The 12,590-nt window shown below is 46.3% G+C and overlaps 1 pseudogene; it reads left to right on the top strand.

Moving 5' to 3' along the window:
- Positions 1–403: 403 nt before the first annotated feature.
- LOC120869451 lies at positions 404–3,993 on the top strand (annotated as a pseudogene).
- The last annotated feature ends 8,597 nt before the right edge of the window (positions 3,994–12,590 follow it).

Genomic DNA, 12,590 nt, shown 5'->3' with positions numbered 1-12,590 from the left:
AAGTAAAGTGCCAGGCACACAGTTGGGGTGCAATAAGCTCCTGTTGAATAAAATCCTTGCCTCCTGCTGGTGGCCTCCTCTCCCCTGACTAAGGACAGAGTTACCTCACTGGACCTTCTCCACTGCCCAGTGAGGCAGACACATTCATCCCCACCTCGGGGAGGAGAAAACTGAGACTAGGAGGGGAGGCAGCTTACTGAAGATCACATGACAGATAGTAGCCTAGGCAGGACTCAGTCTAGACCTGGGACCCCAGGCTGTGTCCTCACAAGCCCACACCTGCCCCAGCCGTCAGCTTTCAACCTGAAATTGATGTGGTCTAAGTGCCATCACAGTCCAGCTGCCAGATGAAAGTGACGGTGGGACAGGGGAGATGGGATGGAGTTCCAGATGTATGTCAGAGATGGGACCAACAGAAAAAGAAGCAGGGGTGAGGTGGGAGGAGTCAAGGAGGTCCCTCCTTGGTGTTGGGCTTGAGCAGCGGCATGAAGGGTGGCCCTTTACTGACAGAAAGAATTGCAGAAGCAACAGTGGTGGGCACGTTGATGGGCAGATATCAGCATCTAGAGCTCAGGGAAAGCCTGGATCCACATGTTAGATTTTTTTTTTTTTTTTGTCCCTCTCAGTTTGTGGGATCTTAGTTCCCTGAGCAAGGCTTTAGCCTATGCCCCCAGCAGTGAAAGCACAGAGTCCTAACCACAAGACCACCAGGGAATTGCCTACCTGTTAGATCTACATTTAAGAATCACCAGGGCATGGGTAGGCTAAAGTCACGGGGCTGGGTGACATCACCTGGCAGTGAGTCCACAGGGGAGAGAAGATGGGAGAATTCTACTAAGAGAGTAATCAATGCTGGCATGAGTAAGGTGCCTTTGCCCCAAGATTTCAGGTCTTTGTTCAAATGTCACTTCAGAGAGTCCCTCCCTGACTACCCTCGTAAAATACCTCTGCTCACCTCTCGGGCTTTACAGCCTGACCTGATATTATTGTACACTGATTTGTTTCCTGTGTTTTGTGTCTCCTCGTGGGACTGGGGGCTCCTTGAATTGGAACTTACTGTCTCCTCAGAGGGACTTAGTTTCCTGCTAGGAGCCCAGCCTGGCACACGGTGAGCCCTTCATAGGTATTTGTTGAATGAATGAATGAATGCCCTGGCCAGTGCCCATCTGGTCACTTAGCTGAGCTCAGAGTGTGTGAGCCACTGAGGGCAGGGACTCTGGGCTCACCTTGGTGGAACCAGCATTGCACAGCTCAGGAGTGAAAGGAGCATCTGCTGAGGGTCCCTCCATAGGGTCCCATCTGTGGAGTCTGGAGTGGCAGGGGTCCAGAACCCTTGGCCAAGGGCCTGGCCTGTCCCCAGCCCACCCCTTCCACTCTCCCCTGAGACTCCAGACTCTGCTTCCTCCCTTGCAGCTGTATCTTCCGCCTCCCAGCCTCTTCCTTTCCTCCTCATCTGGGCCCCTAGCTACATCTCCATAGGACTTTATCTTCCCTTCAGCTGCTCTGGAGGGACAGAGGCCCTCCCTACATCCTTTCCTTCCCTGCCTCCCTGGCCTGCTCCCTAAAGCCTCCCCCTCAGGCTCAGCGCCCCGGTCATCCTCTCTTCTCCCCTGCAGCCACTTCCAGGGGCACAGTGGGGCACAAGGCCAGGCAGAAGTGGCCAGAGGAGCCTTAGGTCCTTCCAAAGGCCTCCGAGCCTCCACCTTGCTGTGTGGTCTCTCCACTCGAAAGGCCAGCTCGGGAACTCGGTTGTCTGTGCTCCAGTCCCTACTCTGCCACTTGTTATCTGTGTAGTTTTAGGCAAGTCACTTAACCCTCCCGTGCCTCATTCTTCCCAGGTGAAAAATGAGGGTCAAGACACCTACCTACTTCACATGGAAGAGTAAAATATAAAGCCTGTCAGGCCTTTAACAGAATGCTTGACACAGAGAGTTTGTCTTAACACGAGGTCGTGATGCCACTGCGTGGAAGTCAACTGCAAAGCCCTAAACAACCCTTGGCTGTGTATTTGTGCCATGTTTCTGACCCAACAAACCCAAAACTCTGAAGGAGGACCTCCTAGTGGCCCCTAATCTATCCCAGATATTCTCTACCATCATTGTCCTTATCAGTACATGATCAATAATCTCCTCAGGCTTTAGAAAGGCCACAGACAAGGGTTGAGGTCCCAGATAACACCCTAGAATAGCACCCCTCCAGCTAAGCCCACTGTCCCCAGAGGCCTCACAATAATCTGAAACAGGGAAGAGTCATTATTATTCCATTTTACAGATCCGGATGCTGGAGCTCAGAGAACTTCCAGCTGCCTGACCCCAAAGCCCAGGCTCCATTGCTGTCCCCAGCTGACTGACTGGAGACCTGGCCCAGCAGTCCACACCTGCGCTCAACTTGGGGACTCCCTTGAGCTCCCTCACACTCCTCCCCAGCAGCTTCTCCCTCCCATTTTCACCAGGTACTTGCCTGTCCTTCCAGGATCCTTATGCCAGTCAGCCCGGGAACATGCTAAGAAGCTTCAGTCATGTCCTACTCTTTAAGACTCCATGGACTGTAGCCTGCCAGACTCCTCTGTCCGTGGGATTTCCCAAGCAAGAATACTGGAGTGGGTCGTCATTTCCTACTCCAGGGGATCTTTCCGACCCAGGGATAGAACCTGCATCTCTTGCATCTCCTGCATTGGCAGGAGGGTTTTTTATCACTAGCGCCACCTGGGAAGACCAGGAAGAGCCAGCAACAAATCAACTGCTCTTTCCTCCTGGATTCCAGAACAAGAGAAGCTGGTGTCGCTGTGAGCCTGGAGGCCCCAGGCCTAGATTTGCCTGTCAGTATTACCAGCAGCCCCTACATGGAAGGGGCTCTTATTCCCATATTACAGTTAGACTTGGAGAAGTTAGGTGAACAACTTGCCTGAGGTCACTTAGCTAAAGAGGCTGTGAGCCAGAGTTGAAACTCAGGTCTGTCGGATTCCAAAAGGCTTGCTGCCAAGGCATCAGAGTTGAGTGACATCAAGTGACTTCTTTCCCAACTCTAGTACATGTCATTTGTTGAGCTGCGAGAATTAAGTGGAAGAGTTTATAAAGTTCCCAGAACAGCACTGCACACGTGAGTGTGGTGTTGCTGAAGGACCGGGGCCGCTGAGGTCAGGCCAATCTAAGGTCAAGACCCGGCTTCACTTTTGCTCATGGAGACAAATGCTGTATCTCTCTGAGCCTCAACAGATTCATCTGGAATACAGGGATGATCAGCCGCTCTCATAAAGATGGTCCCCAAAGATTAATTTTTTAAAACTTAAAGACATAACTCTCATACAAATAAAAACTAAGCGTGTGCCAAGGGGTTCCCTGGTGGTCCAGTGTTTAAGAATCTGTCTTGCACTGCAGGGGTTGTGGATTTGATCCCTGGTCAGGGAATTAAGATCCCACATGCTGGGGGCATCTAAACTCGAGCCCCACACCACTGACCCTGCACGCCACTGCTAGAGAGTAGGTGTGCTGCAGTGAGGATCCCAAACGGCACAACTGAGACCCTGAGCAGGCAAATAAATAATTTTCTTTTTAAGTGCGTGTCCTCCCTGCTATCTCTTGGGCCCACATTCTGCCCAACCGTGTCTTGCTCTCAAGAGGCATAAGTCGTCTCCCCCAGCAAGGCCGCCCGGGTTGCAGAGGAGGTGGCATGTGGCTCCTCTTTGCTCGGCTCTCAGAGCACGTCATGGCCCTGATCATGGCCTGAAATTCAGGTAGCCCTTCCTTATAGGTGCTTTGGGAGAGTAGCTTCATGTTCTGGCTTGACTGTAAAACACTTCATAGATGTAGGAGCTGGTGTCATAGATGAAAAGCGTAGAGGAAATGTTGGTGTTGTACTTTTATTTTGGCCAAGAAAAGTTTGAAGTCAAAAAGGATGATAGAACTGCATAGCTCATTTTACCCAAAAATAGAGAAAGCTCGAGTTTTAGATGACACTGAAAGGGGTTCAGGAAGTTTTGGTTTCTGGAAATAATTAAAATTTATGCCAAGAACAGAAAATGAGAAAAGGTACATTTTCCTTGAAAATAAAGACTTTGCTTAACAACAACAAAAAAGTAAGCACGTGCTAAAATTATCTATAATTCATTAGTGTTTAACCAATCAGCAGGGCTGTTAAGCTGGTTCAAAGAGTGTAAGAAAGTTTATAATCAATGAAAGTCAAAATGCTGAAAAATGATTGCAGAGTGAAACTGCCTAAACTCCTACAGGGCAAAACAACTACAACCTTCAGGATGACCTTTTCTACTGGCCAAAAATCATAAATAAACCTACAAGTGAACACAGAACTTCCCCGTGTTCGGGGCCTAGCAAATGAGTAAATGACAAGTCAGAAAAAGATCTGTTCCCCTAGAGACTTAGATAACCCTTGAGTGGACCTGTTGGAAGGATGCTCCAGCATGCTTCTGAAAGGACACGCAGTTCTCCTTCTGCATTATCGCTGAGTGTGGGGTAGTTTCTTTTAACCTGAGGGTGCAATGCAATAACAGAGGTAGAAAGGATTTACAAATTTATTATTTGTGCAGTGTCTCTGCCCACCAAACCCAGAACTTTGGGGGAGTCTCTTTGAGCTGCCCCTATGATACCAAATGAGGTAGACAGTGAGCTAGGAATGCTTGAAAGGCTATAAACGATCTACAAACACTATCTTATTCATCTTTTTAAAAAATTTCACTCATTTGCCTTTGGCTGTGCTGGGCCTTCTCAGGCTTTCTCTAGTTGTGGCAAGTGAAGGGGGGGCACTCTCAAGTTGTGGTGTGCAGGCTTCTCACTGCTTCTCTTATAGCATAGCACAGGCTCTAGAGCACAAGAGCTTCAGTAGTCGTGGTACACAGGCTTTAGTTGGCCTTCAGTATGTGGACTCTTCCTGAACTAGGGGTCAAATCTATGTCCCCTGCATTGGCAGGCAGATTCTTAACCACTGGACCACCAGGTAAGTCCCTTTACTTATCTTTATTTCCTTCCAGATCACTCTGAACATCAGGGTTGGGACTAGGGTGAGGTGATGCTGAACATCACACAATCCATATCCTTTACAAGGAGTCCCTGCTCAACCAGTGGCTCTCTGGTAGGGTCTGGAAAAGTGTTTAGTTCTGTTTATTCAATGACTATTTCCTGGGGGGCCTACATGCTGCCAGCACTGTCCTGGGTACTTGGGATGAAGCAGAAAGCAGTCCCTGCCTTCAAAAGCCTAGAATCTAAACAGGAGATAACCAACCAAGATAAGGTTGCTGGGATTCTCTGGTAGCTCAGACGGTAAAGAATCCACCTGCAATGTGGCAGATCTGGGCTCAATCCCTGGGTGGGGAAGATGCCCTGGAGAAAGAAGGGAATGGCAATCGACTCCAGTATTTTTGCCTAGAAAATTCCATGGACAGGGGAGCTACAGTCCATGCAGTTACAAAGAGTTGGACACAACTTGAGCGACTAACACACACACAAACACAAGCACTCAAAAGGAAAGAACAGGGATGAAGAGGAGCAGGGCTGCCAACTTCTGGACCAGCAGAGGAAAAGCTTTCCAAATGATGACATTCAAGTTGGGGCATGAAGAATGAGAGGATGCCAACCAAGGAAAAGATTGTGGGCAAGGCATCACAGGTGAGACGCACAGCACACTCAAAGGCTGTGATGCAGGAACCAGCTTCAAGGCACGGAGCAAAATAGTGTGGCCATTGCTTAGAAAGTGGCAGGAGATGAGGTGAAGAGAGAAACCAGGACTTGTGGTAAGGGTGGAGGTGAACCTGATCAGCGGCTTAGATTTAATTCTAAACATGATGGAAAGGTACTGGAGTATTTTGGTCAGACACCTCTGTTATCCCATCTCTGAAAGGGAGGCGGTCTTGGTTTCTACCTCAGGGCTCCAACCAGGGGTTCTGATGGTGAGGTTCCTGAACTGGCAGCACCAGCATCCCCTGGAACTTGTTAGAAATACAGATTCTTGGGACCAACTCCAAACCTACAGATCAAACACTCTGAGAGTGGGACCCAGCAAGCTGGGTTTTAACAAGCCCTCCGGGTGATTTTGATGACGTGTAAGTTTGGTAACCACTGCGCTGGAATCAATTTTGTCGTTCAGTCACTCAGTCACGTCTGACTCTTTGTGACCGCATGAACTGCAGCACGCCAGGCTTCCCTGTCCTTCACCATCTCCTGGAGTTTGCTCAAACTCACATCCATTGAGTCAGTGATGCCATCCAACCATCTCACCCTTTGTCGCCCCCTTCTCCTCACCCTCAATCTTTCCCAACATCAGGGTCTTTTCCAATGAGTTGGCTCTTTGCATCACGTAGCCCAAGTATTGGAGCTTCAGCTTCAGCACCGGTTCTTCCAATGAATATTCAGGGTTGAATCAATAACCCCCAAGTTAGAAACGCGACCCTGTGTTGCCACCTCGTGTTATTTTATTGGAACTACAGCCTGGATACACATTCCATCACCAGCCGGCAGGGAAGAGGAAGAGCACTTTCCACCAAAAGGACACAGACCGTGGTCCTGGACAGGAGGGCGGCTTTAGAGTGTACCTGCCCACTTTTCTCATATGCAAGGATACACACGTAGGAGGGCTTCCTCAGTGAGTAACGTCAAGTTTTCTCCCTGCTACAGTTGGGATAAAGCCCAGATTCCTTGCCCGGTTTGCTCTCTCCCTATCTTCCTGTCATTGTCTCTCTCCTCTTACTCATGCACTCCTGCCAGCTTACTTCCTTTTTGTTTCTCAAACACACCAAGCATATCAGGGCTTTGGTACTTGCTGTTCTGCCTGGAAAGGTCTCCCTGCAGACTTGCATGGCTCATTCCACTTCAATCAGATCTCATTCCAATGCCGCCTCCTTCAGGAAGCCTTAACTATACCCTAGCAGCCCTAGCCCTATTTCTATGACCCTGTCTTCTTTTTCTTCCTCCCTGACATTGTTTGTTTATTTGATTTTTGTCTATCCTTCTGAAACCATGCGTTCCAATAAGGGAGGGATGTTCATTCTGTTCACATTATAGCTCCAATACATACAGTTGGTGCTCAACAGATATTTACCAAACAAATAAATATACTGTGAGACAGGTCTTACCACCCTCTTTCTGACCAATGGGGAGACTGAGGCTTAGTAAGGTGACATGACATGGCTCACTCAAGCTCATACAATGAGTAAGGGGCTGGGATTCATACAGAAAAAAGGAGTTCTGGAAGCTGAGGTATGGGCTATGTTGATAGAAGCTGGAGGAACTCCAGTAACCCTGGAGTTCTGGAGCCTAGGGAGACTTTTTTTCTTTTTTGGTACCTCTAGGTCTTCACTGTTGCGTGTGGACTTTTTGCTAGTTGCAAGAGCGCTTAGCTGCCCCATGACATATAGCATCTTATTTCTCTGACCAGGGATCGAAGCTGTGTCCCCTGCATTAGAAGGTGGATTCTTAACCATTGGACCACCAGGGAAGCCCCTAGGGAGACTTTTCAACCTCCATCACCCAAGGTCAGCAAGAGGCACTTATGAGTTTTAAAGGATGTTCTTCAAGGTCAAGGAACAGAGGGCAAGGGTCCAGTGCCAAGATCTCAAGTGGGGCAGCACTGGCAGGGGTGTTGGGCAGTCCCATTGATTGGGGTGTGGCCTGGGCATAGAGCAGGAGGAAATCCTGCAATGGATCCCAAGTCAAATACGGTATTCAAAGATTCCATTATTAATTAGCATGGGGGAAAATCTTGTTTTTAATAATCTGAGCCTGGGACTAAATTCTATTTCACAGAAAACACAGTGTGTGTGTGTTGGGGGGGGGGGTGTCATTGTTTTTTGTTGTTGTTTTGTTTTTGGTTTTTTGGCGGAGCCACAAGGCTTGTGGGATCTTAGTTCCCCAACTAGATGTTGAACCTTAGCCCAGGGATTGAACCTTGGCCCTTGGCAGAGAGAACATGGAGTCCTAACCATCGGACTGCCAGGGAATTCTGGGAGGCTTGTTTTGTTTCCTTCATTTTAATAGGCTTTATTTTAGTTTTAGGTTTGCAGAAAATATGTGAAGAAATTACACCAAGTACCTCTATACTTCTCCCCCCAACACCCAGTTTCTCCTATTTTTAACATCTTGCATTAGTGTGATACATTTGTTACAACTGATGAACCAATACTGACACATCATTATTCACGAAAGTCCATAGTTTACATTAAGATTCACTTTTTTATGTTGCAAGGTTCTGTGGGTTTTAACAAATGCATATCCTGTATTCATATGACAGTATCATAGAGAAGGGTTTCACTGCCCTAAAAATGCCCATGCATCATCTATTCATCCCTCCTGCCCTTCCCCCAAATCCTTGGCAACCACTGATCCTTTTATTGTCTACAATTTTGCCTTTTCCAACACAGTATTTGCTTGGTTTTAATACACAGTGAATCTGCCAAGAAAGCAAATAAGTTGGGAACAGATCAGGTTGCGCTTGGTTCAGAACTTTACCTAGAGCTGGCACTCACAATTTTGGACCATCACAGCCATGCAGTTGTGGTGTTTGAGTAGTCAGAGCTCCTGATTCAGCCCACAGATTCACAGTGATTCCACTTACAGCTGTGCCGTCCCAACTACAAGTCATCCCCTGGTATCCAGGGAGGAATTGGTTCCAGGTCCTCCTGCAGATACCAAAATCCACAGATGCTCAAGTCTGTGGATATATAAAATTATATAAAATGGTGTAGCATTTGCATATACCCTACATACATCCTCCCATATATTTTAAATCATCTCTAGATTACTTATAATACCTAAAACAATGTAAATGTCATGTATTTTGGTGGTGGTGGTGGTGGTGATGGTTGTTGTTTTTTTGGCTGCAGTTTGGATTATGTAGGATCTTAGCTCCCTGACCAGGGATCAAACCCAAGCCCTCTGCATTGGAAGCAAGGAGTTGACCACTGCACCTCCAGTGAAGTCCCAAAGCCAAGTAAATAGTTGCCAGTGTGTGGCAAATGCACATTTTGCTTTTTAGGTCTTTCTGAAAAAAAAAAAAAATTTTTTTTTTCCCAAATATTTTCAGTCCGAGGTTGGTTGAATCTTTGGATATGGAGGACTGACTGCAGTTTGTGACAATATTGTGCCCAAATATTTATGTGTTGCTTTTTATTCTTATTTAGTTGTTCTGGGTCTTTGTTGCAACACACAGGCTTTCCCTAGTTGTGGTGAGTGAGGCTGGGCTACTTCCTAGTTGAGGTGTGCAGGCTTCTCACCATTGTGGCTTCTCTTGTTGCAGAGTCAGGCTGCCTGGAGTGCGAAGTCAAGTGGGCCGTACGAAGCATCACTATGAACAAAGCTAGTGGAGGTGATGGAATTCCAGCTGAGCTAGTTCAAATCCTAAAAGATGATGCTGTGAAAGGGTTGCACTCAACATGCAGCAAATTTGGAAAACTCAGCAGTAGCCACAGGACTGGAAAAGATAATTTTTATTCCAATTCCAAAGAAAGGCAATGCCAAAGAATGTTCAAACTACTGCACAATTACACTCATTTCCACACTAGCAATGTAATGTTCAAAATCTTTCAAGCTAGGTTTCACCAGTGCATGAGCTGAGAACTTCCAGATGTAGAAGCTGGATTTAGAAAAGGCAGAGGAACCAGACATCAAATTACCAACATCTGTTGGATCGTAGAAAAAACAAGGGAATTACAGAAAAACATCTACTTCTGCTTCATTGACTATGTGCTAAAGGCTTTGACCATGTGGATCACAACAAATTGTGGAAAATTCTTCAAGAAATGGGAATACCAGACCATCTTACCTGTCTCCCGAGAAACCTTATGTAGGTGAAGAAGCAACAGTTAGAACTGGACATGGAACAACAGACTGGTTCCAAATAGGAAAAGGAGTATGTCAAGGCCGTATATTGTCACCCTGCTTATTTAACTTATATGCAGAGTACATTGTGAGAAATGCTGGGCTGGAAGAAGCACAAGCTGGAATCAAGATTGCCGGGAGAAATATTAATAACCTCAGATATGCAGATGACACCACCTTTATGGCAGAAAGTGAAGAGGAGCTAAACAGCCTCTTGATGAAAGTGAAAGAGGAGAGCGAAAAAATTGGCTTAAAGCTCAACATTCAGAAAATGAAGATCATGGCATCTGGTCCTGTCACTTCATGACAAATAGATGGGAAAACAGTGGAAACAGTGTCAGACTTAATTTTGGGGGGCTCTAAAATCATGGCAGATGGTGATTTCAGCCATGAAATTAAAAGATGCTTACTCCTTGGAAGGAAAGTTATGACCAACCTAGACAGCATATTCAAAAGCAGAGACATTATTTTGCCAACAAAGGTCTGTCTAGTCAAGGCTATGGTTTTTCCTGTGGTCATGTATGGATGTGAGAGTTGGATGGTGAAGAAAGCTGAGCGCTGAAGAATTGATGCTTTTGAACTGTGGTGCTGGAGAAGACTCTTGAGAGTCCCTTGGACTGCAAGGAGATCCAACCAGTCCATTCTAAAGGAGATTGGTCCTGGATGTTCTTTGAAAGGAATGATGCTAAAGCTGAAGCTCTAGTACTTTGGCCACCTCATGCGAAGAGTTGACTCATTGGAAAACTCCCTCTGATGCTGGGAGGGATTGGGGGCAGGAGGAGAAGGGGACAACAGAGGATGAGATGGCTGGATGGCATCACAGACTCAATGGACGTGAGTCTGAGTGAACTCCAGGAGTTGGTGATGGACAGGGAAGCCTGGCGTGCTCTAATTCATGGGGTCGCAAAGAGTCTGACACGACTGAGTGACTGAACTGAACTGAACTGAATCAAAGCTATGGTTTTTCCAGTAGTCATGTATGGATGTGAGAGTTGCACCATAAAGAAGGCTGAGTGCCAAAGAACTGATGCTTTTGCTTGCTGGAGAAGACTCTTGAGAGTCCCTTGGAGAGTGAGGAGATCAAATTAGTCAATCCTAAAGGAACTCAACCCGTGAAGGGGTTGGAAGGATTGATGCTGAAGCTGAAGCTCCAATACTTTGGCCACCTGAGAAGAGCCCATGACTGATTGGAAAAGACTGATGCTGGGAAAGATTGAGGGCAGGAGCAGAAGGGAGTGACAGAAGATGAGATGGTTAGACAGCATCATTAACTCAATGAACATGAATCTGAGCAAACTCCAGGAGATAGTGAAGGACAGGGAAATCTGGCCTGCTGCTGTCCATGTGGTCACAGAGAGTCAGACCCAACTTAGTGACTGAATAACATTTCCTCATGAATCAGCATGCACTTTAACAGAAATACCACTGAAAGCATGCTGCACCCCTCTCAGTGCATCATATGAGGGACAGGTCAATCTGCCCCATTACTGGGGATTCTTTACTTCATCACTTGATCGGTTTCTTCACTGTAAAGTTACAGTGTTAGCCTTTGTAATTAATAAGTACCCTGTGAGGAGAGACTCCAGGACTATGCAAATATCCTGTTTCTTGTCAAACTTTAATCCGCTATTGCAATATCCATTAATGATTCTCTCTTGAAACAATTACTACTAGAATGTTTGCCAAATAGTAAATTTCTAATTCCTCTTTTTCTACATTTACTAGTTGTCCTTTTACTGTTAAGAGCTTTCCTTTCCCTCATGTGTATATGTATGTATGTATGTGTGTGTGTGTTTATACCTTAATCTTATATACACTCTCTTAATCCTACTCCAATCAGACTCTTGCTCCCATTTTTCTATTTACACTCTTTCCTTTCAAAGTAACAGTGCCCTCCACTTGGCTAAATCAGTTCTTGATCTTTATCTTCCTGGACCTCTCAGCAGCATTTGACACAGTTCATAAATTCTCCCCGCCTTGAAATGTTTTCCTCACTTGGTTCCCAGGCCATTTTCCTCCCTAGCTGCTCTATCTCAGGCTCCATTGTTGGTTCTTTGTCTCTTAATGTTGGGGGCCCCGGGGTCTGAGTTCTTAGCCCTGCCCTCTTCTCTGTCTATGCTCACTCTGTTGGAGATCTCACCCAGCCTCATGGCTTTAAAAACCATTTCCACAATGATGACTCCTGTGTTAATCTACTCGGGCTGCCATAACAAGATACCACAGACTGGGTGGCTTAAAAACAGAATTTTTTTTATTTCTCAGAGTTCTGGAGGTTGAAAGTCCAAGATAAGGATGCCAGCAGTGCTGGTTTCTGTAAGAACACTCTTCCTGGTTTGCAACCTTCTTTGTGTGCCTTCACATAACCTGTCTTCTGCACACACACACACACACACACACACAGAAAGACAGAGGAGCCACTCAGATGTCTCTTCGTCTTCTTCTAAGGATTACTGAATTAAGGTCCTACCCTCGTGACCTCATTTAATCTTAATTACCTTCTTAAAAGGCCCTATCTCCAAACATAGTCACATTGGGGTGTTAGAGTTTTGACACAAATTCTGGGGAGACACAAGTCAGTCCATAACAACTATCAAAATTATAACTCCAACCTGGGCTCAGATTCATAAATGCAACTTCTAACTAGACCTCTCCACTTGGAAATCTGATAGGTGCCTTAAATTTAACAAGTTCCAGATATTAATAGAACTGCTAATTCTCCTCTCCTTTCCACTGCAAAAAAAGTTCTCCTTCTACAGACTTCCACATCTC

This window comes from Oryx dammah, unplaced genomic scaffold (genome assembly GCF_014754425.2).
Source record: "Oryx dammah isolate SB20612 unplaced genomic scaffold, SCBI_Odam_1.1 HiC_scaffold_10, whole genome shotgun sequence".
Classification (NCBI taxonomy): domain Eukaryota; kingdom Metazoa; phylum Chordata; class Mammalia; order Artiodactyla; family Bovidae; genus Oryx; species Oryx dammah.
The sequence above is the reverse complement of the archived record's forward strand: the minus strand, read 5'-3'. Positions and strand labels throughout refer to the sequence as shown.